Genomic DNA, 27,971 nt, shown 5'->3' on the forward strand with positions numbered 1-27,971 from the left:
TCAGTGAGCACAGAATCTAATTCCATGTGACAGTAGAGGAGATGACTGAGGACAGAGAGGGAGTCTGTCCCCTGTGGTCACGCAGCTGGACACTGTAGCTGGATTCACAGCAGGGCCTTCTGTTGCTCAGCTTTCTCTCCGCAGCATCCCGCCACGTGGTGGTGCCTCTTAGCCCCATTGCTTCCTCCTCCTCCACCAGGATCAGCCATTGTGCAACACAATGGCATCTTGGGAGTCTTGAAAACCTGTGCGAGTGCAAAGTCATACTGCCTTCTGCCATGACGTTTCCCTGCCTTCCCCCGAACTTGTGGGAGGTGCTGGGTCCTGACATTTGCACGGAGACAGGAGCTGTGAGAGAAAAAGCCACTGCCACTAATTCAAAGGCTCAGCCTATGGAAGGAATGGCTTTGTGCCGGTCGCAGCCTGTGTGCTTCCTTCCCTTGGCAAGATCTGACAGAGAAAAAGGAGAGAAATGGGGAATCAGATGGCTGCTTTTGCAATCCCCATTTTACAGACGAGAAGACCAAGGAACGGTGGGACTAAGGTACTCCCAGGATTCAAACCCCAGGTCTTCTGATTCCCAGTGTAAAGCTCTCCCCATCGTGGTACTGTGCTTCCAGACACTTGCGGTATAAAATTATGTAAGAATGCAGAAAAGTCACTAATCCTAACAAAATAAAGTAGGCTCCTGTTTTAGATTGAATTTGTCCCCCTAAAAAGATATGTTAAAGTCCTAACCCCTAATCCCTCAGAATGTGACTTTATTGGTTAAAAGGGCTCTCACAGATGTAATCACTTAAGATGGGTTCAGACTGGAGGAAGATGGGCCCCTAATCCCATGTGACTGTTGTCCTCATAAGAAGGAAGCCACATGAACAGAGGCGTACAGGAAGGCACCATGTCACTACAAGGACGGGAGTGACGCACCTACAGACAAGGATGCTGAAGACATATTGTCAGCAAACGACCAGAAGCCAGGAAGAGGCAAGGAGGGGCTCTTCTCCACATTTTCTCAGAGGTAACAGGGCCCTGTGGGTAGTAGCTTCCAAAACAGCCAGCGAGACAATAAATGTCTGTTGTTCTAAGCCACCCAATTGGTGGTAGTTTGTTATGGCAGCCCTAGGGAATTACTACAGCTCCCATTTAGACAAATCATAAACAAGGGAGAAGCATAAACAGCCTAGCGTCTGGTAGAGATACAAAAGCACCCATGTGGAATCACTTGGCCTCAGGCTACAACACCAATTCCCTGGGTGACCATGGGCACGTTAACTCCCTTCTCTCTGTCTCCACTTTAACAACAAAAAAAGCAGAAATGGAAATAGTAGCTCTCTTACAGTTTGAGGTTAAGGTTAAATGAGGCAATGCATGTTAAAACACATAGCACAGACAACACACAGAACATAATAAGGACTCAAGAATGTTATTATCACCATCATTATTTATTTTTCAAGGTAGATTTAAATACAAGGTGAGGAAGAACAGGAAAATAATTCACAAACTTAACAGAAGTCTCTATAATCAACCTTCTGTTCATGAATACTACAACTAGCTACAAGATGCATGTGACTATTTAAATTTAGATTAATAAAAGGAAACCAAAATCTTAGTTTCTAAGGCACACTAGCAACATTTCAAACACTTAACAGTCACATGTGGTTACTGGGGCTACCATATTGGTCAATACAGGGTAAAACATTTCTAGTATTGCAAGAAATTCTATTAGACAGCAAAGTCATCACCCTTGCTGCATTAAGGCCTAGGGTAGAGACTCTGCAGCAACAGAGGCCAAGATGTCAAAGTTATGTTATTTTCTTTTCCGCTTATAAAGAATTCCCAATGCTGAATCAGTAAATGGACATTTAAAAAATCCCTTTATCAATGGCAAACATAAATGTCAGTTCTTATCACAACTTCAAATAGAATTCATAGCTACCTAAAATATTTCATCTACAGTTGGCTATGTTAGAAGCCATGAAATGGAGTGTGTATTAATCATATGATTACCAGGATATGAATAGCTTCCTTAACAGTATCCATAAAAATGGAAAGGCCTTTGAATTTTCGAAACAAGAATTGGTACAAACACATGTAAAATGAGCCCTAAACTCACTCCAGATTAAGAGAAGCCATTCTGGTTGTAACATGTTGACCACACAAATACATTTTAAAAGTTGAGCACCTGGGATGGATTAAAAACCACATGGAGGACTGTAGCCAAAGCAAAGAAAATACAAAAATAAGCGATAGAAGAGAAATCAAAGTGACAATATGGTTTACAAGTCTCCGGTGAGATGTCGCCTAAAATGCTTTGTTCCCTGTAATTGGGCTATCACGAAGACATCATACAATGAACACCCAAGAGACAGCCCACGATGCTTCTACCCTTGATAACATTTCTGTTTCAATCGAGGAGGAAATCACACTTCAAGAAAAAGCAAATCAAAATAGAGAAATAAAGTTTGGTTTCCTACAAATCGGAGAAGACATCAAAGAACAATCAAATTCTTGAACCAAAGCCCAAAACTCTAACGAAATCACTTAATCCCAAGCATAATAGGGTCATGGTGCACATGAGCAGAGATGTGGATAATATGGATTTTGGTCCCATTGCACTTTTTATAGTAAGAGAAAGTCCTGATCAACGGAAGTGATAAAGCCCAGGCATGTGGGAAGTAATCCCAAAGGGGTCACATTGGAAGTCCAGTGACCTCTTACTGTCCAGCCATGCTTTATCTCACACACATAGCCCACCATCAAATGAGTTCCTAGGGCAGACCAAGGAGACCAGGGGTGCCTGCCATAGTCACCCTGTCAAGATGTCTCCTGCCTCAGGAAATGATCACATCCTTTGGTCTTCCACATTAAATTTCACAGATTCTCCAAGTTCTCTTCTTTCCACCTCATAAATGTTAGTGTGGGAAGTGGCAGGGTCTGGCGAGCACACCCCAGTAAAGTCCTTCCATCCTCTTCCCTGAAATTGAAATCCCTTCCAGCCTTTTCCCTGAAAAGGGAAGAAAAAAGATTAATGAAAGAGAAGATCCATACAAAAGAAGGGGTCAGAGAAAGAACATCTAAGAAAGAACCTTTCTAAAGAAGAAGAACCCCTCTCCAAGCGAAACCACCATTGCCTCTCTGACAGCTCAAAGAGAAAATGCGGCAATTTTAACATCATGGCAACAACCCACTGATGCTCCACAGTCCTTTCATACGACACCTACCTGCCACCTGAATAGATGTGCTCATCTCCTCTTCCTTAGAGGGTTTCTGCACATATCAAGGTAGCCTCAAGTCAAAGGCATGCTACAGGTAGGCAGTCCAACTATGAGTTGTTTCTGAGGTCTGATCCTGGACTGGTCCTACCACCATACAGTACACAAAAGCTATCACACCCTTGCCGTGTACACTATTAAGAAATACAAGCAATATATTGCATGATTTATTTCTGGACACACCTTTGCCACATAAAATGGGTTTGTTCCTCTACCTGAGCAGGAGGTTCTAGGCTGTTCAACCAGCTAGAAAGTGTATGCTCTAAAATGGTATATATGTGTTACAAGATAATGACTACATTCAACGATAAAGAATGAGGTTAATAAAAGACGAGAGCATCAGAAAATGACTCTGAAGATTCAAACCTCTTAGTAGAAATTTTAAGAAAAAGGAATAGCCCAGTAAGCCATCAGAGCAACAGAGGTTGCTGTATTTAATGGCATATTGGTGACAACATTAGAAATAGCTTCAGTCTAGTATAAAAGGGATCTCAGTTTTAAATCAGCCTGGGCCCCTATCTCAGAACTTCAGAAGCTGTCTCTGGAAGGTCTCTCCCAGTTCTGTCCCTTCTTTTTTGCCAGTGTCTACATGTCCTGGGGGCTTCCTGAGTCCCACAAGAGGATACCCAACTGAGAACACCTGGGGATTTTGTTTTGCTACACTTAACACTCATCTGTCAACATGTTGTAAAAAGCAGTCCATACAACCAAAAGTCATTCAGCTGTGATCTACACGAAAAACAAAATCGATGGGTAGATCCAAGGATAAGCAATTCACTAAAAATACTAACAAGATAATCCTAAAAATAGCAAAAATTACTGTGTGTTTACTGTGTGCCTGGCTTTAATCTAAACAATTTACACATAACTCCGTTAATCCCTGTAACAACTCTATGAAACAGGTACTGTTATTATCTCTATCTGATATATATAAGAAACTGAAGCATGGCGGGGCACCTCGGTGGCGCAGTCGGTTAAGCATCTGACTTCAGCCAGGTCACGATCTCGCGGTCCGTGAGTTCGAGCCCCGCGTCAGGCTCTGTGCTGACAGGTCAGATCCTGGATCCTGCTTTGGATTCTGTGTCTCCCTCTCTCTCTGCCCCTCCCCCATTCATGCTCTGTCTCTCTCTGTCCCAAAAATAAATAAACGTTGAAGAAACTGAAGCATGGCAAGACTAAGTAGTTTGCCCAAGGTCACATATCCAGGCATAAAGTTTCCAGAGACTGTATTCTTGACCACTAACTCTCCTACTTGCAAAGAGAAACAAATTTAAGCGCATCCTTGTTTCTTTTAATAAAACGCAAGAGAGTGAAAGGGTAGCATTAGAGTGAGAACTTTAAATTCACATAAAGATGTTTTTAGAAAAGAAATCATCTTCAGATATTAGTACAGAGAGGCACAGATAAACATCAAATTACTTAAAGCTGCTGCACAGCAAAGGAAGCAGTCAACAAAACTAAAAGGCAGCTTATGGAATGGGAGAAGATATTTTCAAATGACATATCCAGTAAAGAGTTAGAAAACAAAATATATAAAGACCTTATAAAACTCAACACCCCAAAAATGAATAATCCACTTAAAGTGAGCAGAAGACACAAATAGACACCTTTCCAAAGAAGACATCCAGATGACCAACAGACACATGAAAAGATGCTCAACATCACTCCTCATCAGGGAAATACAAATCAAAACCACACTCAGATACCACCTCACACCAATCAGAGTGGCTAAAACGAACAAATCAGGAGACTACAGATGCTGGAGAGGATGTGGAGAAAAGGGAACCCTCTTGCACTGTTGGTGGGAATGCAAACTGGTGCAAGCACTGTGGAAAATAGCATGGAGGTTTCTGAAAAAGCTAAAAATAGCACCACCCAATGATCCAGCAATCCCACTACTTGGTATTTACCTAAAGAATACAAAAACACTAATTCAAAGGGATACACGCATCCCAAAGTTTATAGCAACACTATCTACAATAGCCAAATTATGGAAATATCCCAAGTGTCCATCAATTAGTGAATGGATAAAGAAGATGTGATACACACACACACACACACACACACACACACACACACACACTATGGAATATTACTCAGCCATAAAAGGAATGAAACCTTGCCATTTGTCAATGACATGGAAGGAGCTCGAGAGTATTATGCTAAGCAAAATAATTCAATCACAGAAAGTCAGATACCATATGATTTCACTCATGTGTGGAATCTAAGAAACAAAACAATCAAAGGGGAAAAAAAAGAAGAGAGAGAGAAAGGCAAACCAAGAAACAGACTCTTAATTGTAGGGAACAAACTGATGGTTACCAGAAGAGAGGTGGGTGGGGGATGGGTTAAATAGGTGATGAGGATTAAGGAGTGCACCTGTCCTGATGAGGCCCAGGGAAAGTACAGAAATGCTGAATCACTATGTTGTACACCTGTAACTAATATTACACTATATGTCAACTAACTGGAACTTAAATTAAAACTTTAAAACCTATCAAATGATTTGAGACACTACTTATACATGTGTGTGCTAGCTTTGCAGTCAAGTTCAATGGGAAGTATAAAGCAGAATTTTTCCAGTGAAAGACTATAGGCAGGTGTTGAATACATGTGCTATTTAGTCCACATGATAGATTTTCAACTTTTTAAAAAATTCGCGGCCAAAATACAAAAGCCGAACATTTTTACATGTTCATGGCCTTAGGAGACACAGGTGCCCCAACTCAGTCCCAAACTTCAGACTTTTCTAAGAGAAGGTTTGTCAATGCCCTCTCATGCATGAATACTTAGAGCTAAAATGTACGTTTGTCCTTCAGAAGGAGCACAGGCTTGAGTTCACCACACTCACTACCACGCCCTTTTATCTTAAACCTGGCATCTTCCCTCGTTTATATTTCCCACTACAACCTCAGAAAACATCAGAGCACGTGAGTCCTAATTTGCAGGAAAGGAAAGGAAGTTAAAGAGGAAAAGATTCTGAACCAAAGGTGAAATAAAGGGATTCTGCTTCTAGCTGTGGGACTGCTACCACTACCTCATCCCCCATATACTCACTCTTTAAATGTGAGGCCAGTCTAGACATCAAAGTTGCACAGGTTATAAAACTTAGATAGGAGATGGAAGCAATAAATGTGACGTCACAGCAGAGAGGAAGGAGTTTGTCACTGTTACAAGGGCTACCTAGGAGAGGCTCTACCTGTGCACGGCATGACAAAGAGAACTGGTCTGGGCTGGTGATATGGGACATACACTGACCTCTGAGGCATGACGGGCAGTTACCAATGTTGCTTCTCATTGGTGTATTTGGTGGACTCTTCAGATAAGAGAATGACTTTTCCTTTCACTCTGCCAATTTCTAAACTTCCCAATTTCACTTTGATATTTATAGGTGCATGTGGTTTGTTGTGTTTTTTTTTTTTGCTTTTTTACTCATGCAAATATGCACAAACTTATTAATTCATTCCATAAATGAGGATGGAAAGGATGGAGCTATGGGCACTGTGCCAGGCGCTGTGATATAAATCTACAAGGTAAACCATCAAAGCACACTTTCACAGATGGCTGCCATTGCAGGGAAGGTTACTTCCAGTATCCGAAGGTCACAGTAATTAGCTGTAGATAACTGATACAACCTTTTCCTGAGGTGCATCCCAACTCTAGAGGGAAACGACTGATGCTTCACAAAATACTGAGGAGGATGGACTTATTAAAGGAAGAGCAGAGTCAGAATTTCATGGTAGGATCAAACATAATACAAAATCTGGAAGGGTAAGTAGATTCAGGAAGCAGAAAGAGAGAAGCAAAAATAACTAATGCTACAAAATCATGAGGAAGGCTCACCACTGTCCTTGAGTTGTGCAAGATTCTGCTGAAACACGACTTCATCAGAACACCTATCAGAAACCACCCTCTAACAGCTTAGTTGTGGCACCATTTCTATGAAAGATGAAAGGGTATCTGGACTGTGCTGTCTGCATTCTGATTCCAGTCTTACATTCTGAAACCACCCAAAGCAAGGCTCTTCATTCAAGTGGGCTTAAGAGACATCATGTCTGCTCCATGGTCAGTCCCATTTCACAACAGGAGGGTGCTCATTTCCATCCTGCTTCAAGAGGTCCCCTTAAATCTACAGTAGATCTGGGAGAAGGAAGGGAAGATACACTCATGAATTCTTAGATGGAGGCAGAGAAAGGCCTTGGGTCAGGTGTTCCTGCCAGACTGTCCCTGCCAAGGGTTCTTCAAATACTCTTATATGAAGATTAGACTGTCAGTCAGCTGGAGCTTGGCATATGCCATGTGAAGTTAGTAATTTTGTGGGAGTGAGTAGTGTGCTAATAAGTGTGCTGACCCAGGGCTTCTTCTGAGGGCCAGTTCACCAACCACCTCCCAAACAGCTCCTAGGTAGTGCCGAATCCCTTCTTCCCAGAGCCACAGGTTTTAGGCTCCTTTCTCTATGATTTTCTTCTCATAGACTACTGCTCAACTACCCACCATCCACAAACCTATTTTCTTTGTTTGGCCCGCCAGGAAACCAGTGCCTTATTTAAAGCAGAACCTAATTTCAGCAGGCCAAAATTTGGTTGTCATTCCCTTCAGGACAGGGAGGGCTTGGTTTTTTAAATCAAATTACTTAATTCTATTTCATGGAAGTGAGGAACTATTTCCTTGTCATCCTTCAGGAAGACATCTCATTCTCAGATCAGCTAAACAACCTCTTCCAATGCAGCAGCAGCAACAACGAAAGACATTCCATATTAAGATGGGTCAAACCTTTACTTACAATTTCATGTCTATTATGTATGCAACCTCACCATCCAGATAAGCTAATGGAATTAGGAGACAATTTCATCTTTTAAGCTCTTTATTTTGTTGGAATCCAGTGAAAACTTGAATATGGATCAACAAAGACTTCTTTACAGTCTGGCCTGTGTTCATAGGCAGGCAACAATCATAGGAGTAAAGCAATACCTTGAATTCATACTTCCAAATTCCAGTTCAGACGTCAATTTAGATACTTAAACATTGTGTGTCCTTGGGTAAGTTACTTAACTTCTAGAAGCCTCCATTCTCTTACCTAGAGAATGGGAGTAATATAGCCTTGCTGTACTGCCCAGTCCTAGGCAATACACTAGATCTGAACATCTGGACAGGCATCCAGCACAGTGCCTGGCACAGAGCAGGGGCAGGGCACATAAATTATGGCAATGCCCAGCATGGAAGAGACAGCAATTAAAACAAGGAGACACTGTTCTCCCTACTGCATCAAGGTTTAACAGTGCACCCAAAGAAAGGCTAAAGCTTCAACTATTGGCACAAACTATGTTTAAAAAATAAATTTTTGGAGAAAAAACAGACCAAAGAGGTATATCAAAAAGTTCACAGAAACTAAATGAATGGACAGATGGTCTGTGTTGAAGGATAGGAAGGCTCAGTACTGTCATGAAGTCAGTTCTTCCCAACTTAATCTACAGATTCAAAGCAATCCCAATCAAAATCCCAGCAAGTTATTTCATGGATATTAATAAGCTGATTCCAAAGTTTATACAGAGAGGCAAAAGATGCAAAATGGCCAACGCAATATTGAAGGAAAACAAAGCTGGAGGACTAAAACTACCTGACTTCAAGGCTTACTATAAAGCTACAATAATCAAAACAGTATGGTATTGCAAATGAATACATAAGCAGATCAATGAGTACATTGATAGCAGTAGAGTAGAAAGCCCTGAAGTAGACCCACGTATACACAGTCAACTGGTTTTCAAAAAGGAGCAAAGGAAATATAAAGATGTGAAGATAGTCTTTTCAATAAATGGTTCCAGCACAACTAGACACCCATATGCCAAGAAATGAACCTAGACACAGGCCTTATACCCTTCACAAAACTTCACTCAAAAATGGATCACAAATTTAAATGTAAAAATGCAAACTATAAACCTCCTACAAGACAGCACAGGAAAAATCCAGCTGACCGTGGGTATAGTTATAACTTTTTTAGATATGACACCAAAGGCACAATCCATGAAAGAATTAAAAGTAAAAAAAAATTCTGCTCTGCAAAAAAAAATGTCAAAGGACAAGCCACAGACAGGGAGAAAGTATTTGCAAAAGACATATCTGATAAAGAACTGCTATCCAAAATACACAAAGAACTGTTAAAACTTAATAATAAAAAAAGCCCACAATTAAATACCGGGCCAAAGACTTTAACAAACACCTTACCAAAGAAACATGTAGATGTTAAATAAGCATGTTTATTTAACATGCTCCAAATCATGCCATCACACAAATACAAAATTAAAAACAACAAAATACCACTAAACACTTATTAGAATGGCCCAAATCCAGAACACTGATAACACTAAATGTTGGTGAGGATACAGAACAATAAGAAGTCTCATTACTGGGGCGCCTGGGTGGCTCAGTCGGTTAAGCGTCCGACTTCGGCTCAGGTCATGATCTCACAGCTCGTGAGTTCAAGCCCCGCGTCGGGCTCTGTGCTGACAGCTCAGAGCCTGGAGCCTGTTTCAGATTCTGTGTCTCCCAATCTCTCTCTCTCTGACCCTCCCCCATTCATGCTCTGTCTCTCTCTGTCTCAAAAGTAAATAAACGTTAAAAAAAAAATTAAAAAAAAAAAAGAAGTCTCATTACTGCTCGTGGAAAAGAAAAATAGTACAGACACTTTGGAAGACAGTTGGGTAGATTCTTAAAAAACTAAACATACTCTTAGCATACAATCCAGCAATCACATACATCGGAATTTAGCCGAAAGAGTTAAAAATGTATGTCTGCACAAAAACCTGCACCTGGATGTTTATAGCAGCGTTAGTCACAATTGCCAACACCTGGAAGCAAGCAAGATGTCCTTCAGTTCATGCATGGGTAAACTGTCGTACACGCAGACAAGAGAGTATTATTCCACACTAAAAGAAAATGAGCTAGGAAGCCATGAAAAGACAAGGAGGAAACTTAAGTACATATTACTAAGTGAAATAAGCCAACCTGAAAGGCTGTATACTGTATGATTCCAGTTATAGGACATTCTGGAAAAAGTAAATCTATCGAGACAGTAAAAAGATCAGTGGTTGCTGGGAAGGGGAAGGAGAGATGAACAGGCAGAGCACAGAGGATTTTTAGGGTGGCAGAAATACCCTGTTAGGACACCATAATGATGGATACATATCATTATACATTTGTCCAAATACCAAGAATAAATTGTAACATGGGGCACCTGGGTGACTCAGTCCGTTAAGCAGCCCTCTCTTGGTTTCTGCCCAGGTCATGATCTCAGGGTTCATGAGTTCGAGCCCCACATTAGGCTCCGCACCAATAGTGCAGAGCCTGCTTGGGATTCTCTCTTTCTCACTCTCTCTCTGCCCCTTCCCTACTCGCATGCCCGCTCCTGTGCTCACATGCACACACACGCACCTCCCTCTTTCTCTCAAAATAAATAAAATAAAAATAAATAAACAAAAAAAATTGTTTTAAAGAATAAACTGTAATGTAAACTATGGGCTTTGGGTGATTACAATTCATCCTTGTAGATTCATCACTTATAACAAATGTACCATTCTGGGGGACATGCTGATAATCAGGTAGGCTGTACATACGAGGGAGAAGGGGTATATGAAATATTTTGCACCTTCCCTTCAACTTTACTTGGAACCTAAAACCTTTTTTAAAAAATGAAGTCTCCATTTAAAACAAATTGTTGAACAACGTTGATTCATTCAGCCAATCTATACTGAGTAATGACTTTATACCAGATGAGAACTAAGCACTGGGGGTATAAATGCTGAAAAATATTTGGTTAGTTTCTGTTATCATGGAGCTATGGGGAAATAAAAGTAAATAAACAAGTGACAAAATTAAATTGGGATACTGCTCAGGACAATAGATAATATTCTGGAAGTAGGTGCCTAATAAAGACCCCTTTGGGAAAAGCAGCTTTCCCAGAGGTCCTCTAAGCTGAGACCGTAAGGGCAGGCAGCAACTAGCAAAGTGAAGGAGGGTAACAACAGGCACAAAGGTCTGGGAGTGAAAGCAAATGAACCCTTCCAAAGAACTAAAAGAAGTCAAGGAAGTCATAGAATGCAAGGGGGCCAACAGGTATGCTTGGGGACTGGCAGGGGGGTGGTGGGCCAGGCTCAGGAGAGGGGATTTAATTCCAAATGCAATGGAAAGCTATCAGAGAGATTTCAGCAGAAAAGTGGTTTATTTTGAGGTAGTGGGACTATGGAAGATAACTTCCCCCTTCATATTTTGATTTTCTAAATTCTCTATAATGAACAGGTACTACTCACGTAATTTTTAAAAAATTTAACAGTTTCCTTTAAAAAGAAAGAAATACATTAAGCCATATGTTAAGTAGGCCCTTTTCAGAGAGGAAGTCAGTGATCTGAATATCATTAACACCACCAAGAACTCAAACCAACGATGTAGAAATGGGAGAGGGTAAACACAGCATCTTTGGCTCAATGCATCAATCTAGAGATTTAGCTCAGCTGAGTTGCAGACCAGACTCTAGACACTTCAACATGAAGTTCTCAGGGATTAACATCTTGAAGATATCAGAGAAACAAGCAAGAAGGAAGCTTAGAGATGTAAGGTGTTTTCAAACACTGTTAAGAAAAAGCCTTTTCTTTCCTTCTTCAAATGCAATTATGAACACACCACTGCAGTTTGAACAGGATGGGAAATGCAGGAGGGAAACCCCAACTGTGATGACTTAATGTCCTTTATTTCCTGTAGTGAATTCCTCCCCAAGACCTGGAGGCAAAGGCTCCTCAAAACCGCTTGAAACGTATCCACCTTGATCCAACATTGAAGAAAATGCAGCCCACAGATGGGAAGCTCAAGCTTTTAGTCCTGGAAAGGACTGGCATGAGGTTGTTGGCTTAGTATAAAGCAGGGGTTTGACCCTCAGCATGTGTTCTGCATTCATTCTGGCTCCCTCTACCCAAAAATGAGTAAAAAAAAGTAATTGCCAGAAATGAGGGTGCTCCAGGCAAAGAACTGGAGTGACAGCCAGACCGGCACATTTCTTTATAGCCCTCCTTACCCCACTTCCCAGGACCCAGTCAAGTCTTCAGGAAGTCACAGTCCACCCTCCGAAAGATCACCCACGCAGTTCTGTAGTTTAGTTTGGGCTCCAACTGTTGGGCTTAAATAACAACAATAACAACAACAAAGGGGACCTTACTGGCTCATTTATGAGGGAAGGCTAAGGTCAGTTGTTCCTGGCATGGTTAGATCTCACAGAACTCTTTTTCTCACCATCTCTTGCCTCAGCTTTTCTCTGAAGCGCTTCATATCAAGGGAAGATTCTCTCTACCACCATGGTCACTGACAAGTCTGAGTTTAAGATTCTTGGCATCCAAGATCCTGAAGATATGTGCAACTCTTCCCTGCTAATTCCAGCAAAAGTTCTCAGGAAGGCTTGATTTAGGACAGGTGCCCATACATCCCTGAAACAATCATTATAATCTGGTAAAACTTGGCTTTTGGATTGGCCCAGTCTGAGTCTTGTGCCCACTACAGGAGCCTCAAAGTAAAATCATCCCCATCTAGGGGAGTGGGAGAAAGACTGAAAATGACAGGTTGGTAGTTCCTACATGGACACTTGGGCTGCTTTTCTCTAAGAAAAAGGGCGGGGATGCATGGTCAGCAAATACAAGATCTATCCTTGACATTTTATGTCTGTACCAGATCATTTCCTACTAGCTGAAAGTCAAATACTGCACACAATCCTAAGTGAATTAGCCCCCCCCCCCATCAAAAACTACGTGGCGTCAACTAGAACCAAAGTGAAATGAAACCAGCTGAATTAAGAGATTTCTATGGTTTACTTGAAGTCAGATAGGTCCCAAGCCATGTCTGAAAATGCACATTGTAAAGCTATACTGGTATTTATTCCTTGTCTCTATGACAGGTAACTATAGAAAGAAAGAGTATTTGAATGCATATTACTAGATTTACTATATCCGCCTTTAGGATAAATAAAACCACTCAAAGCTTCCAAACATGACATGAATTTTTAACACCAAATCTTAAGAATTTTTTTTTACAAAGACCACAGAGGGTAATTGTATGCATATATGCAATTATAATAAAACTTGTGGCTAATTTTTTAAAGAAATATCATCTTTCAGAGCACAGTAAGTACTCAGCATCTGCCTTTGCCTTCTCTGGACCATTGGCATGAGGAATAAGGTCAAACGCATATTTCAGAGCTTAGACTTTTCAAGTGTTCTACTCCTTGGGTTTCCAAAATAGCTCTCAGATTTCTTCAAAGGTTTATTCACAAAACAGAGCTAAAATGTAATGAGAAAAGGCTGAAAGAAAAGCTCTAACCCAGAGACATCAGGTGGCTTTTGAGAAGCACTTTAATGACAAAGCTGAAATCGACATCTGTTAGCACCTTTCATAATGCCCCCTGGAAAATGCACTGAATCCATTTAACTCTTGGCATCCAACAAGAAGGGATCCTCCAGGTCCAGCAACTATTGGATGCTCTAAACATAAGCCGCAGAGTGGCTGCGATGAGAGGAAAACAAAGCAAAATGAGGTAAAATGAAACTCACTTCTCTTCTACTTGCTTGTCCTGCCCTGGAGGGAAAGATGACAAAATCCACACGAGCTAAACCACTGCACAAGCGAACCATGGGTAAGGGCCTTGGGTCAATCCAGGACAGGAGAATGACATCTGTTAATGTTTGGGGATGGTAACATTCCCCAAGGACCTTTAGAAACAATGCCAGCTTTCAAATAGCGCTGGTCACTTCCCTCCCCCTTCTCCCCATATAAACAATATCCTTCAAACTTTAATAATGGGAACCAAACCTCATGCCACACTTAACATGGTAACATAGCTGTTCAATGACTTTGCTGAGGAGAGTCCATTTTTTTTTAAATAAAAAGTTTCTCTACCAAGCCAGTAGAATACAATTTAAAAAGTACATACGGTGAGCAAATTCAAGTACTGGATGGCTTAAAGATTAAAATTCTATCTTCCTAAACCCAGTTTGGCAAAATCTTTATTCTCACTTGGATTACTCCTTCTATAGAGAGTAATCCAAGTAATCCAGAAGTATGTAAATACGATTCTTTTACCCGTTGTAAAACACATGTCTGTGAGTACCTCTGAGGGAGCATAAGCTCTGAGGGACTATTGTGGAACAGTGAGGTTTGCACCTTTACCTCGAGGCCTCTAGTTCTGCTCTTTTAGCTCCTATTTTTTGAGGGTCTAATATATGCCAAACACAGGGAGTATTAAGGATGAGCAAGTCAGGCAAGTCAGAGAGATAAACACCTAAAGAAGTGATTACCATCCGTGTGACTATTTAAAGCAACAACCAGCAACTTAGCCAAACAAGGAATTATTAGGGAAGGTTCCCTGGGAAGCTAACCTTTGATCTTTGAGCGTTATGTACGACCTCACTTGGTGGAAAGCGGTGTTGAGGGAAAAGGCAGAACAAAGAGTGGGGAGTATACTCTAGACTAGAGGACTATGGAAGACCAGTGGGAATCTCCTCTCGAATTGTTGGGGCATGGCTGCTCCAAGTGTGGCAATGAAAAAGACCGAAGCTGTATGGCAGACAGTATTGAAGCCTCACTCTATAATCCACCCCATAATCCACTCAATCCACTCCCATCTTGGGTTCACCTATAGCCTCGATGGAACAGTTCTTTTACAGCTGACAGCCTTCCATTTCAAACACCTACAGCTTTCTGTTTCTCTGAGGATTTTCTGATTCTTTCAAAGGCCAAGGGCAAGGCAGCCAGGAAGTACTGAGGATTTAATGGCCCCCTGGGCAATCTTCAGTCAATGAGGAAGGGCAGTTGGTGTGAAGATACACAAGCTTCCCCACCCCTTTGTGACACAACTCTCAGTACAAACTAAACAATCCTCAAAGTTTCCCCAATGGGATTGAGTCCAGTTGCCCACATTTACAAACCTTACCTGTCTTCCCTCATTCATTTTCCCCACTGCCTCATGTAAGCTTGCTAGAATCACCTTTCACACCCTGTGCATTAGTTATCTATTGCTTTGTAACAAACTACCCCCGAACGCAGCAGGCTAAACAACAATGCTCAGCCCTGTCAGTGTAGAACCTGACATGGGAGCTACATCGCACAAACCATGAGATCATGACCTGAGCTGAAATCAAAAGTCAGCTGCTCAACCAACTGAGATACCCAGGTGCCCCAAGAAAAAAAAATTTACTATCTCTTGTAGTTTCTAGAGGTCAGGAAATGAGGAGAAGCTTAGCTGTGTGGTTCTGGCTCAGGGCCTCTCATGAGGTCTCAGTATCTGAAGACACCACTGGAGCTGGAGGATCCGGTTCTAAGACGGTTCACTCAGATGACTACCAAGTGGGTGTTGAGTGTTAGTGGGGGGCCTCATCATTAGAATTCTTCATAGGGTTGCTTGAGGGTCCTCATGACATGGCAGCTGGCTGCCCCCAGAGGAAGGGATGCAAGAGAGAGCAACGCAGTTGTTACAATGTCTTTTATGACTTGGCCTCAGAAGTCACACTTTTCCTATACTTCACTTCTGCAGTATTCTACTGGTAAAACAGGACAGCCTTATGCAATATGGGAAGGAACTACAGAAGGGCATGGATACACAGGGCTAGGACTATTGGGGGACATCTTGGAGGCTCGCTATCATACTTTATCTTAGGGTTTAAGAGTAAAGTTTATCCTAATCCATTAATGATGCCTGCATGAATGGGACATAGAAATGCTATCATGGATTCATACATGTATGTATGCATGGGGATCTGTTATCCTAAAATTCCTGAGTTCAATCTCCAAAATTTTCGAAGATTACTTTGATTCTGACCAAGTTCTGAAAAAGCACTCCCATTCTGGATGTAATTGTTCCAAAATGAGGCCAACCCCAATTTCCTACTAATCTAATTCTTCCTTTTGGGATTCATGTTGCTGAGCAGATCTGGGACAATACCACCCTACCTCATTTAGGAACATTTTGAGATCTTTCAGTTGTTTATGACAATGCTAGACTACTTTGGTCACTAATACAGGTTCAACATTCTAAAGACATTGTTTCTTCTAATTTGTAATTAACACGCATTCTTCAGCAAAACCATTCACTAGGAAAAAGCAACAAAATTTCAATTATCCTTCTATATTACCATATTCATATCCACATGGGAATTCCACAATATAAATCAGGTCTCAACAAGTTCTGCCCCCAGATTCCTTAGAATATAAAAAAATGATATAAATAATTCAGTTTGCACATGACAGTTCAAAGTCTTCCTCTTTGCCCTCTTGTGACAAAATTAATACAAATACGTCCAAAGTAAAGTAACTGTCAAACAGCACAAGAGGTTCACTAGGAGGAAGAGTTATACTTGATGTATGTTTCAACCACGCCCTGAAATAACCTGTCAACACATAGCCTAAACAATATTCTTAGTTTGCGTCCATGGAATATGCAAATTGCAATCCAATTTCACAATTACATTTCCTCAGGTTTACATCCTTGGTTATATCAAGATCATACGAGCACGTAAGACTTAAGTTAGCAAACACAGAGCAAAATGTAAATACTTAGGCACGTGAACACCTAAAAACTCAAGTTTCAAAACTCACACTGTTAAAAGTTATGTGCGCTCTTTTTTAAATGATGTACTTGGTTATTTCTAACAGCATTTAAAAGCATGCCAGCAGGATATTATCTATTTGCAATATATTCTTGTACATCCCAGGGACTGGGAAAAAAATGTTAACATTGGAATGTTAGAATAAGATGTGAGTATTAAGTAAACAAAGGTATTTACCTGGAAAGAAATGGGTCAAACCAACAAAAAATACAGAGGAATGGTCTAAAGTTATCTTCATTGCTGAAAGCTCAAGTGTTTTATTGATTATCATTTTTTATTATGATACTGGGTAGAGGAGTCTGAGTTTTTCTTTTTCAAGGAGACACCAACCTCTTTTTAATCGTTCTCCAAGTTAAGGGGAAAAAAAACCTGCTTAAACTCTGAGAGGTATAGTCTTTTCTTAGGATGCCAGGAAGACAGATTTTAATTAATTTAATCACAGTAAAATCTCAACATCTAAAATAATTACCAGTACCTAGCCAAAAAACTATTATCTGTTGAAAGTAATCAGTAAAAGGGATCCAGGCTGGTCAGTTAAGAATCCAACGAAAGCCTTTTTAGTGTTGCTGATCAAGATCAAAATCATCAGGCTTGAGTTGTTCTGCCTTAACTTCCCTTTCTCTTTTTCTCTGCCAACCCAAGCTCACTATAAAATGACCAAAGCAACTTGGATGTATTTTTGGGTGAATCCCATCTCCACATGGTGCCTGTAAAGAAATCTGTTTTGTTTATCCAGTTTATAACAGTGAAATGTGATGATTACATTTTGCTTAATATATGTTTGCTGTATTGCAAAATAGTTTGGCTCTCTTAAAAATATAAGTTAGAAACAACGGGGTTCTGCTGAGTCATTCATACACATTAGCCCTGAGAGCATTAATTGAAAACAGCTGGGGAGTGACTTTTTTTTAAATAACAGCTTTATTGAGATATAACTCACATACCATAAAATTCATCCTTTTAAAATGTACAACTCAGTGTTTTAAATATATTCACAAAGTTGTGCAACCTCACCACTATCGAATTCCAAGACATCTTCATCATTCCCAAGAGAATCCCCATACATTAAACACTAAAAGTCACTCTCCACCTCCTCCTCCACCCCATCCCTGCAATAATCTATAATAGCTAAAGATTCTATAAATCTAAATAATCTATAAATATAATCAATTTATATCTCTATAAATCTGCTGATGGACAATTCATATAAATGGAACACTGCAACATGTGGCCTTTTGGATGGACTTTTTTACTTAGCATCATGTTGTATCATATAGTGGTATTCAGAATAATATTCTATTGTGTACGTATCTATATATACATTGTGTATGTATGTATATTTATATATATACATACACCAAGATTTTTACTATATGCAGAAAATCTACAAACTCCACCAAAGAAACTATTAGAATACATGAATTAGAGAAAGTTGCAGGATACAAAATTAACACACAGAAACAATTTGTGTTTCTATATACTAATAACAAGCTACCAGAAAGAGAAATTAAGAAGACAATCTTATTGACAATTGCATCAAAAAAATAAAATAAAATTCATTGGAATAAATTTGAGCAAGATGGTGAAAGACCTATACTCTGAAAACTGTAAGACATCAAAGAAAGAAATTAAAACCAACACAAATAAATGAAAAAATGATACCATGCTCATTAACTAGAAGAATTAACATTGTTAAATGTCCAGACTACTCAAAACAATCTATAGATTTAATGCTCTCCCCATCAAAACACAAAAGGCTTTTTTCACAGAACTAGAACAAACAATCTTAAAACTTGTATGGAACCACAAAGGACCCCGAATAGCCAAGGTAATCTTGAGAAGGAAGAACAAAGCTGGAGGTATTGTGTTCCCTGATCTCAAATTATACTAAAAAGCTAAATAATCAAAACAGTATGACTCTGGCACAAAAACAGACACAAAGATCAACAGGACAGAATAGAGAGCCCAGAGATAAACTCACGCTTCTGTGGTCAATTAATCTACAACAAAGGCAAGAATATATCACAAGGAAAAGATGGTCTCTTCAATAACTGGTATTGGAAAAACTGGACAACTACATGCAAAAGAATGAAAATGTACCACTATCGTACACCATATTTGAAAATAAATTCAAAAGGGATTAAAGACTTCAATGTAAGACCTAAAACCATTATACTCCTAGAGGAAACATAAGCAGGAAGCTCTTTGACAGTGATCTTAGCAATATTTTTTGGACCATTCTCCTCAGGCACGGGCAACAAAAGTTAAAATAAACAAATGAAATTACATCAAACTGAAAAGCTTCTGCACAGTGAATGAAGCCATCCACAAAATGAAAAGGCAACCTACTGAATGGCAGAAGATGCTTGCAAATAATATAACCAGTAAGAAGTTAAAATCCAAAATATATAAAGAACTTATGCAACTTAACATCAAAAAGACCAGCCAGACTAAAGAATGGGCAGAAGATCTGAAGAGACATTTTTCCAAAGAAGATATACACATGGCCACAAAGCACACGAAAAGGTGCTCAACGTCACTAACCATTGGAGAAATGCAAATCAAAACCACAACAAGGTGTCACCTCACATCTGTCAGAATAACTATCAAAAAGACAAGAAATAACAAGCGTTAATGAGAATGTGGAGAAAAGGGCATCTTCATATACTATTGGTGGCAATGTAAATTGGTGTAACCACTATGGAAAATAGTAATGGAGGTTACACACACACACACACACACACACACACACACACACACACAAAGAACTCTCATAAGATCCAGCAATTCCATTTGTGGTTTTTTATCCAAAGAAAACAAAAACATCAATTCAAAAGGATATGTGTACCCCTATGTTCATTATAGCATTATTTACAACAGCCAAGATAAGGAAACAACCCAAGTGTCTACTGATAGGTGAATGGATAAAGAAGATGTGGTGAATGTATGCAATGGAATGTCACTCAATGATAAAAAAAGAATGAAATCTTGCCATGTGCAACAACATGGATGGAGCTGGAGGGTATCATACAAAGTGAATTCAGAAAAAGACAAATACTGCATGATTTCACTTATGTGTGGAGTCTGGGAAAAAAACAACTGATGAACAAATATAACAAAACAGAAACGGACTCATAGATGCAGGAAACAAACCACTGGTTACCACAGGGAAGAAGTTTTCCAAGGGAGGGGAGGACAAACTCCCAGAGATAAACGGTACAGCAGAAAGAACATAGTCAATAATACCGTAATAACTTTGCGTAGTAAGAGACGGTAACTAGACTTATTGTGGGGGATCATTTCATAATGTAGAAAAATATCACATAACTATGACATACACCTGAAACTAACAGGATATTATATGTTAACTATACTTCAATTTAAAAAGATGAATCACGGACAATCCTTGCCTGTAACTAACACTATTGCTTTCCTTCTGCCCCCAAATCTTCCCAGATTTAAAAAAAAAATTAAAAAGAAAGGAAGTCAGGAAGGCAGGAAGGCAGAAGGAAGGAAGGGAAGAAAGAAGGAAGGAAGAGAGAGAGAGAGAGAGAGAGAAAGAGAAAAGAAAAGAAAAGAAAAGAAAGAAAGAAAGAAAGAAAGAAAGAAAGAAAGAAAAAGAAAGAAAGAAAGAAAGAAAGAAAGAAAGAAAGAAAGAAAGAAAGAAAGAAAGAAAGAAAGAAAAAAGGAAAAGAAAGGAAAGGAGAGAGAGAGAAAGAAAGAAGAAAACCCTTTTTTGTACAGGCTTTAATGTGCCGAACTTCCACAGATAAGTCATAATTTCTCTGAATAAATCATGATAATTCTCATCTCCTTTGTCAAATATTCTCTTTTCCAGCTTCCCTTGCAACTAGGAGCGGCTATGTGACCCAATTCTGGGAAATGAGACATAAGAGAACATTTGAGCTTCTCAAACCTTCTCCACTAATTAAAGAGACTGATCTCCCACATACTACTCTCCTTCCTGCATGGGATGCTAGGGACACAGTGCCTAAAGCTGTGGCAGCTACCCTGTGACCATGAGGTTACCAACACAAGGAAGATATATCAATTCACTTAGGGTGACGGGAAAATGAATATCTTGGGTCTTCAATAGCATCATTGAACCACAAAATATTCGTTCAGAACCTCTTATTAATAATATACATCATGATGACTTCAACAAACAAACAAGTCCTGGAACTTGTTTTCAGCAAACTTACAGACAGGCCAGATAGTGGAAATTCTCTGGGGAGTAAGCTTTAGGGGCGCTCCAAAGCCATTTTTCCCCTCCAGTGGCTGGCAAGGCTGCTGGTTTTCAAGGCTACCAAGCTCAGGAAGAGGGTAGAATTATGGCAAGTTTAAAAGTGTCATAAATCTTGCTGTTCTTGCTAAGATTCACCCATTGTTTTTGAATAAACCCTTCCTAGAGTTTTGCCAGTTTTCATTTCCAGAGATCCCCTAAAGTTGATCTTGACACGTTTGCCAGTGTTCTCATTTCTTTTATGGAACAGTGAATTTTTGGAGGTCCTTCTTCCACTATTCCAGAAGCTGGCCCAATGTCTTTTTTTTTTTTTTTTGAGATTCCTAATCCAGAATTTTGAAAAGCATGAACAAAAAAGAAGACTTGAGACATTTCCTTGGGGGGGGGGGTGTGGAAATGTATTTAATAAGAAGTAGGCAAGTGGATTAGTTGTCAATTCTAAAAAATAACAGAAAAATTGATGTGCCAATTAACCAATTATTAAATTTTGTTAGGTGCACAGCACACCCTGTGTACTGAGCTTCTTTTCCTTTTGCTTATTATTAATTCAGAACCAAACAGAACTGGAAAAAAATACTTTCATTATACTAAGCATGCAAATCCTTAACTATATTTCTTCATAGCAGTCACTGGTGAGAGTGAGGAGGGGAGATTCCTGATTTTTGTTACTTTTTCCATGCCCAAAGAATGTGTCAACTGCTGTGCTACCAAAATGAGGCATGTTGTGGCAGCTACCAGAGATGAGGCAACGTGCTGAGAAAATTAAACTCTTTCAGACTTGTCCTAAAAAACTTAACCCTTTAGTGTGATAGCAACATCTCAGAGATTGCCCCCAAATCCGTTGGAGCAGGAGCAGGGGCAGGGCGGGGGTGGGGAATCCCACTGCTAATAGTGAGGTATACATTATTGCAGTCCGGATTTTAGAGGGGTAAAGCATCTTTTCCTTCCTTCCTTCCTTCCTTCCTTCCTTCCTTCCTTCCTTCCCTCCTTCCTTCCTTCCTTCTTTTGTTTCTCTTTTTCTTTCTTTCTTTCTTTCTTTATTTCTTTCTTTTAGGATAGCACTTGATATCCAACTTTCAAGATTATGTGAAATCTAAACACGTGTAGAATATTTCAATGTAATTTTTATATTTCATAACACACTACATAGAGGCTGATGGCCTTAGGGAATCGATTGTTATCACTTCCGAAATTGGTGATGTTAGTAGAGAGAAGGTAGCAGAAGTTATTTCCCTTCAGATATCTCCAAAGAGCAGCAATGGCTCCTTATAAATGTACAGCCCAGTCACCCAAACCAACAGCTGCTTCAGTATAATGGAAGCAAAGTGAGATTCCCAACGTAGATATCTATAAGCTTCGAGGCAGAATAAAGGTGTACTATGCTCCTTTCTTGATTCAGCTAATTGCTGAATGACATTTTAATAAGCACCTGAGATACGACAAACCTGCTATTTATATTAAAATCAGCTCCAAGCTGCAGACAAGAATTTTGACTAGAGAGCCCAACAGGAACGCCCCGATACCAAAGCTGGGCAAAATGAAAACACTCTAATCACTGTATATCTTTGAAGTCCATAAGCAAAGGGATAAGAAAACGTTCTCCCCTTCCTATAAGAAGAATCAATTGCAAAGGCTGCAGCGAGGATAATTTCTGTACAAGTTGTTAAAATCCTAATTAGAAATTTCAACTTGAAGATTCCAATAGTTCTTTGCTCTCATTTTATCTGAACTAACATTTTAGACGGTTGGTTTGTGATCTTCCAGAAAACCTTGTTTCAAGATAAGCCCTTTCATCTTTCAAATGGCTTTAGGGCATCCTTCTCAGTGCCAGGAACACAGCCATTCATTTCACAAATGAGGCCAAATGATGACATTACTTGGCCTTCTTTCACAAACATCCTTCCTATCCACAGCAAAGCAGTGAATGTTACAACGGCATCTGAGGCCTACGAATTGTCTCTGTAAATCCCCACACACACACAAGAAAATCAATAGACGTTTTCAGAAAGTTAGAGCTCCCCTATACACTAATAAGCTGAATACATTGGGAGAAAGACAGTGTTAGAGAATTCCACTTCTGTGATGAGTCTTATTATGGTTTCTTGGCCTTTTTTTTTTTTTCCAACTCAAAGACTGAAACCTGAGAGAAGGTAGTCCTTAGCCAATATGACTTTGAACAAATCACCTAAGCCTTACCTTATTTGCTTCCACCCCTTACGTATCAATGGAACACTAACAGTATCCAGCCCAAAGGACTGTACTGAGGCATAAGTCTGTGTCAAGTGCCTACTCCACGCTCTCGTCAATGCCCAATAACAGGTGGCACTGATGATGACAAGAATTGCATTGATGGTTGGTAAGTAAGAGGACACCGATGACTGGCTAACATTGAAATTTCGCTCAGAAACTCCCTGTTCTGCTGCTCGTCTTCCACTCGCCCTTGCAAGGTTTCCTTCCTCAGCACTCAGAGAGTTCAGATCCCCCAGAAGGAAAGAGAATCAACAGTTTAGTAAGTCCAAATGTCTGCAACATAAAGACGACTGAAAGAAAACAGTGAATAAATTACTCAGCAGGGTGAATTTGGATGCTGGAGCATCTATGTGGAGCCACTTCCTGCAGACAGCCACACAGGAAGAAAAGAAAGAATGAGACCAAGAAATAAGCAGAAGAAACAGCCCAGTGGAGAGTCCACCTGGATAGCGAGTCTTTGTGAAATGGATTCACAGGTATCACTACAGTGAGCACCTTTGTCAGAAGAGCTGAGCCGTAGAGACTTTCCTAGCGTTGTGTGATTAAACTGTGACTCAAAGCAGCATAAATGCAGCATAAATTTAATTCTAATTCCTGGAGGAAAGTGGATTTGTCGATATGGTGAAGAAAAGTAAGATTTAAGCTTCTAAGATTTAAATTCCAAGGTTTTTGTGGTGGGGACAAGGGGTTTATTTCTGTTTGATTTCAAAGATGCGGATATTGGTTATTAAAACAATGTTTATGATTAATGTAAGAAAGAGGAGTAATATGCAGGAGTAATCATACAGATGTTGAAGCCCAAAGAGCTGAATCCAAATTCCATCTCTGGCTCGAATGAGCTGGACTAGAGTAAGAAAGTCATTGAATTTCTCCATGTTCAGTTCTCTCACTTACAAGATGAGAGAGCTTAATGACTTATTTTATTTTGTCCATATGCATTTGAAAACCTTTATGCATGCTTATCATTAAAAAAAAAACCACACAGGTTATGTTAAGATACAACAAAAGCCCTCCCCAACTCATTACTGACGATTCTCATTACTCAGAACTAACTACAATGAACAGTTCATATACATTAACATATATAAGATAAAGACAAATATTTTATCAAAAAAATGATTCTACTATACTATTATGCAATTGCTTTTTTATTCCTAGTGATATTTCATGAGCTCCATTTCAAGCAAGTCTAGGTAAATGTACTTCACCTTTTTTAATAAATTTTTTTTAACGTTTATTTATTTTTGAGACAGAGAGAGACAGAGCATGAATGGGGGAGGGACAGAGAGAGAGGGAGGCACAGAATCGGAAGCAGGCTCCAGGCTCCGAGCCATCAGCCCAGAGCCTGACGCGGGGCTCGAACTCACGGACCGCGAGATCGTGACCTGAGCTGAAGTCGGACGCTTAACTGACTGAGCCACCCAGGCGCCCCTCAACCTTTTTAAATAACACATAACATTACATTGTGTCATGGTTTATTTAACTTTTCATCCATTTGGAAATTTAGGTTGTTTCTATTTCTGTTTTTTAGGGGATACAAACATGGCAGAAATGAACATTCCTGGACATACATTTGTGTGCACTTAGGCTCACACTCCTGTTAATAATGGATATTTTACAATGCTTCCAAAAAATTGATATTTTTCTTCTTTCCCAAACCATATTTTTTTGTCTGAAAACATGTTGTAGAGAGCGTTCACAAGTGATTCTGAATGACCTCTCTCTCTCCCTCTCTCTTAAAGAAATAAAGATACCAATATGATGACATTTTACTGAAAATCTGACAGAAAGCCTAAAGACAACTTTTCAGGAGGTGTTGTTTAATATCATCAATAATGGGATACAGTTTAACCTGTCAAGCCCCTCAGAATTTTAAAGAAATATTTGGGTCTTGATGAATGAGAATCATAACAAAGTAATGGCATAGTGTGGGAGAAAGGGGAAATATTAATTACCTAAAGAAAACCAGGCAGAGCTCAGCTGAGAAGACAAATCTCTTTTCTGACTGACATACTAAGTGAAAAGAATAATTCAACTTCAAAGCCAGAACAAAAAATTCGCTACTCACAATAATTTAGGAGTCAAGATTGACAGTTTGCCACAATAGTTAATCTCCTGATTCACATTCAAGGCATTGACTCAATAGAATGCCATCACTTATAGTATTGCCTAAACCTAATGAAATTTGCTACTGGAGATTTTACAACTTCCTGTGTTTAAGAACAAAGGTCCCTGAAAAAAATGAGATGTCATTTTAGCTGTTCATGCCCCCCTTTCAACTCAAATACTGCACACTACACTACATCAAGTCAACAAAATATAGTGATTAAAACCAGTCAAATTTACTACAAAGGAAACAGATAATATGATGGATGGCATGTTTACCTGCTTCTGAAGGCGGACTATCAAGTGGAAGAAGGGAAAGTCAGGTAAGAATGGCATGACCACCCTCTTGTCTTCTTCCAACAAGGCATCCATCCAAAAACACTGATTTACCTTCCACATGCTTTATTTCTGGGGGGAGCATCCATCTTCTCAGAAAGAGACACATTTCCTATGTTAGAGGGAAGAATTTCAAATTAGTGAGTTATTGATGTATTAAAATTTTTGGAAAGGAATAAGAAAAGTGCGGTGAGAAAATTACCAAACCCAAATCTTTGTATTTTTTTTGTTTTTTTTTTTTTATGGAACCTTATCGCAAGGTGGTGATGTAATTCTAAGAACCATTCCAGTGAGCCAATTCATCACCCCAGCTAGTGTTTTCCTTCTCTACAGCTGCATCACTGAGAAAGTTCTGAATGTGGTATATTCAAAGAGCCTAGGGCTGATAATTTCACAAAAATTACAGTCTTTATGGCTCTGAAATTATTTATATTAACGTACTCTGAAGAAAATCCTGAGTCTATCATAAGGCCATGTAACAAGTAACTGAGGGGTGCCTGGGTGGCTCAGTTGGTTGAGCATCTGACTCTTGATTTTGGCTCAGGTCATGGTTTCACGTCTCATGAGATTAAGCCCTGCACTGGGCTCTGCACTGACAATGTGGAGCCTGCTTGGAATTTTCCCTCTCCTTCTCTCTCCACCCCTCCCCCACCTCAAAATAAATAAATAAACTTTAAAGAAACAAGTAACCGAAACTGAAGTCTTAGCAATTTCATAATATCCAATCCTTACTTTCTCAGTATTGTTATATTTGTAAAACAAAAGTATTCTGCAGGTTTTTAACATTTTAAGTATTTCAGAACAATTCCTGTGTAAAATATCCAGCACAGAGAGACAGCTAAGTTTCCTATAAATCCCACAGAAATGCTTATCTTAGACACAAATGTTTCATTCAGAAATATGTCATTAAAGGAGCTTGGATTCTACACAGCGCCTGCTTTCAAGAGAACTCTCATCTGTTGGTTTCTGTTTGTTACCTGCCTGACTTCCATTCATTCCCCTTTTGCATCCTGATTTTCCGTGTACTGCTCTTTCCATAATCTCAGCAGGGTGATGTCCATCATCTCCATAGATCCAGAAGTGGACAGGTGACTCAAGTCTGACCAAGCACAGCATCACATCCCTGGGACCATAGTGATTCATTCAAGGATGAAGAAAGGAGTTCAGTCTGGGCTGGCTATAGCCAGTGAGTTTCACTTCCAGGAATCCATTTTAGAAGACAGACCTTCTGTTTCCATGGCCGTTGCTTTTATTTGATGCATACCTTCCCAAACAAGCCTTTCCTTCAGCTGCCTTCTCAATTTGCTAGGAGCTTTTGGAAAACGAAATCATCTTCAGATTAGGATATTTCATTCTTTTTTCTTTGCTTTGATCATTTCTACCCCCTTCAGGTTGCTTTTTTTTTTTTTTTTAATTTGACTCCAGCCAGCCCTCTCCATGTCTTCATTTCTAGAACTACAGTATCCAGGAACGATCCAGAGAACAGAAAAACGTTTTTGCTGCAGAAGGATCAGGATCTAGGCACCATGTGGCATTCAGTTGGAGAGTTTCTTATATGTGCTTTACAAAAACAACAAAACAAGAAATAAATAAGAAACCAGAACCAAAAAGGAGCCATCCCAGCACTTCTTTTCTCTCTTCTTGAAGCTTGGCTTTGCATTCTGCAAAACAAAGCAATTTACTGGCAGTGCAAAGCTCCTGTGTCAGTTACAACTCCTTCTCTTGCATGGGACTAAAACCTCAACTCGAACTGACTTAAATCAAAAAAGAAAGAGAGAAATAGAGAGAAGCCTCTTTTTCAGAAATGCCCAGGATAGACGCTGGCTTTGGGGCACAACTAGATTCCAGACCCAAATGATATTATTAAGACCCATTTTCATTTCCCTTGTGCTGGCGTTATGGTCACAAAACTCAGGGTTCAAGTACCTGTAGATAGAGGAAGAGAAAGCATATGCAATGCATTCATTCCCTCACCTACCCCCCTCTCTCTCTCTCCACACAGTTGCTTCCTGGCTACAAACCCCTGTCAGACTGTGGCATCCCAGAGACGGAGGCTTCGGATCACAAGTCTAGGTGACCCCAACACATCTCTCCAAAGTTAACTAATTCAATCACTATGCCTAATTGCAA

The 27,971-nt window shown here is 39.7% G+C and overlaps 1 long non-coding RNA gene across 2 annotated transcripts; it reads right to left on the reverse strand.

Annotated features, from left to right (window-relative positions):
- Window positions 1-27,971, reverse strand: LOC122487404. Of its 2 annotated transcripts, none has more exons than XR_006298372.1 (3): window positions 26,819-27,971; window positions 25,785-25,953; window positions 1-450 (listed from the first exon to the last, which is right to left on the reverse strand). It is a non-coding gene; the product is annotated as an uncharacterized LOC122487404 (long non-coding RNA). The 2 variants fall into 2 exon arrangements; XR_006298371.1 differs by lacking the exon at window positions 1-450 and adding an exon at window positions 1,422-3,004.

This window comes from Prionailurus bengalensis, chromosome A2, assembly GCF_016509475.1.
Source record: "Prionailurus bengalensis isolate Pbe53 chromosome A2, Fcat_Pben_1.1_paternal_pri, whole genome shotgun sequence".
NCBI lineage: Eukaryota > Metazoa > Chordata > Mammalia > Carnivora > Felidae > Prionailurus > Prionailurus bengalensis.